A 3,085-nucleotide genomic window follows, 5' to 3' on the forward strand; every position below is an offset into this window, starting at 1 on the left:
AAACAATCAAGAGCATGAAGAGGCAGCCTACAGATGGAAGAAAAATCGATGCCGCCTGCACCTCAAATAGGGCATTTATATCCAGGATACACAAAGAACTCAGAAAACTCAACACCAAAAAATAAACAACCAAGTCAATAGATGGACAAAAAAATTAAACAGACACTTTCTCAAGAAGGATATGAAGAGTCAACAAATATATGAAAAAATGTTCAAAATCCTCTAGCAATTAGAGAAATGCAAATTAAAACTACACTGAGATTCCATTTCAGTCTAGTCAGAATGGCAATTACCAAGAATACAAGTAACAATAAATGTTGGTGAGGATGTGGGGAAAAGGTACACTCATACATGGCTCTTGGAATTGCAAATTGGTGCAACCACTCTGGAAAGCAGTACGGAGATTTCTCAGAAAACTTGGAACGGAACTACCAATTGACCCAGTTATCCCACTGCCCAGTTTATACCCAGAGGACTTAAAATCAGCATACTACAGTGATGCAGCCACATCAACATTTATAGCAACACAATTCAAAACAGCTAAGCTATGGAGCCAACCTAAGTACCCTTCAACAGATGAACGGATAAAGAAAATGTGGTATATATAGACAATGGAGTATTACTTAGACTTAAAGAAGAATGACTTTATGACATTTGCCGGCAAATGGATGGATATGGAAAGTATCATGCTAAGTGAAATAAGCCAATCCCCAAAACCAAAGGTCGAATGTTTTCTCTGATATGTGGAAGCTAACCCACTATAAGGATGGGGGGAGAAATAATAGCTCAGTGGATTAGACAAAGGGGAATGAAAGTAAGGGAAAAGGATGGAAAAAGGAAAGACAGTGGAATGAATCTGACATAATTATCCTGTGTACCACACCATGTATACATCCACAAGAAATTAATTAAAAAATAACTATGGGTAAATATAGAAAGATCAATAGAGGGAAGGGAGAGGGGTAGGGAAAAAGAAGGGGAAGGAGAGGTACTGGGCTCTGAGTTAGAACAAGATATATTCCATGTTTATATAATTATATCAAAATAGATTCTGCTGTCTCATATAACTAAAAAGAATCAACTAAAAAAAAAGCTGAAGTTTGTAATTAAGATGGAAACTTTGTGCTATCACCACCAACATTATTGTATCACATTACTGTATGTGCAAAGGATTATGCTGCAATCTTCCAACCAATGGTTAAGTGTGTTTTGCATAACTGAGAATTTTAGAGATCAAATGCCCTGAAGCTAATAAATAGCAGTCAGGTCTTCAGAACCAACTATTTAAAGCATTAATCTAGATACCCTATCCCCATTAACTATTCTTCTCAAGTATAAAATATTCCAGAATCTTTTCTTAAGCTTTTAGCTTTCTTTTGTAGTTCCTTTTTTTTTCAAAAAAAAATTTAGTTGTAGTTGGACACAATACCTTTATTTTATTTATTTTTATGTGGTGCTGAGGATCCACAACCCCAGCCCCTGTAGTTCTTCCCTTTTTCTCTTTCAGTCCTATTCTTTCATTCCTGTTTCACTCCTTTTCTTTGCTAACTTCAAGGTTTAATACCTAAGAGGAAAGCAAAAGAATTACTAAGTTTGTGTATTAGGGATGAAAGAAGAGGAAAGGGGATAGATAAGGTAGATCTAACATTTAATTTACTTAATACATATACTTTATTTATTGTATAATATACATGGAGGTTTGCAAAGTTTTATAGATGAATATATACATATAAGTAAAAGGTACAGTGAATAAAGGAGAGGGTGTACTTTCTTAATGTGAAAAACAAAAACCTCATCAAAACAAACTTTGCCCAACAATCATTAGCCCCCCCCAAAATCGGTTCCCTTTCCTCTATGATGTGCATGCCTGCTTCTGGCTTGATTTGAAATGAAGACCGGGAGAGAGAGGGATGTTGTATAAGTCAAAAGAAAATCCATTTTGTAAACATGTGTATCATTCCACCGTGTCCCTTTTGACATTTACATAAGAATTTCTCTTTATGATTACTCTCCTTTTCTTGGTGGAATTTTTAGATCAACAGGCACAGTGACAAATAGAGCTTCCTAAGACAAAATGAGGATCCTTCACATGCTATTTTTATTAAAGAATAGAGAAAACCTTGTGTATGGCTATGGATCGAAATTTTCCAAAGCATACTCTAAGACAATGAAAAATATTCATCATACCTATCATTTAAATTTTTTTTTAATATTACAAATGATACACATGCTTAAAAAACAAACACGGAACATAAAATAGAAGCCAAAAATGTCATCTTAACACCCCGTAATATCTTGTCATATCTCTTGCAACCCCACCCCTTTTTTCTTTTTCTGTAGTTAGTTTGTAACAGTTGCTGCCAGACTCACTTGTTTTTTTTTTTTTTTTTTTAAGAAAGATAATTTGTGTAAAGAATGAGACTGATTTAATAGGGTGCATTTCTGAAATGCTCTAAAGGAGAGAAGAGGGGCCACATTTGTACTCTTGGTCTAGTCCTGTTGGGGAATGCGCGGGGAAGATACCTTTGATTGGGACGAGAGCCTCTCTCACTGTAAAGACAACTTTTAGACCAATTGTTAAATATGTATAAGTTGGGAGTTCAACACGTCTCTCAGCGTCGTGGACGGCAGCTTCTTTCGTTGACTGGGGCTTCAATGGCTGCTAAAATCTGCTTGTAAGTGGCCAGTGGTGGGAAGACGCTATTTGCTAAACCGGAACTGATTAAAATCTCAGAGTTGAGACCATTCCCAGTCAGCAAGAGCTTGCCAAGTGCACACAGTTCCTGTTCTGCTGTCTACTCTGAAGAGCACAGAATGGACGTCTGTCTGCCATTTCATTGGCAGTAGTATCTCTGCAGCTGCTGGTGAGCAAAATGGGGAGCAACAAGTCAGTAGACAGGGTAGAGCGCTAACTACAGAACTCAGCCGAGAGTCCGGCTTTATGGCCTACTCTCGCCAAGATGAGGCGCGGACCCAGCCGGCCTCCGTTGTCTTCCGCTCGCTTCAGGTGCAGCGCGGATCCCTCCGCCGCAACGTGCATTCCCGATAGCGCTGCGCTCGGCTTTCCGGAAATACCCGGATGGAG

This window comes from Spermophilus citellus (genome assembly GCF_964194105.1).
Source record: "Spermophilus citellus genome assembly, chromosome: 15".
Lineage (NCBI taxonomy): Eukaryota > Metazoa > Chordata > Mammalia > Rodentia > Sciuridae > Spermophilus > Spermophilus citellus.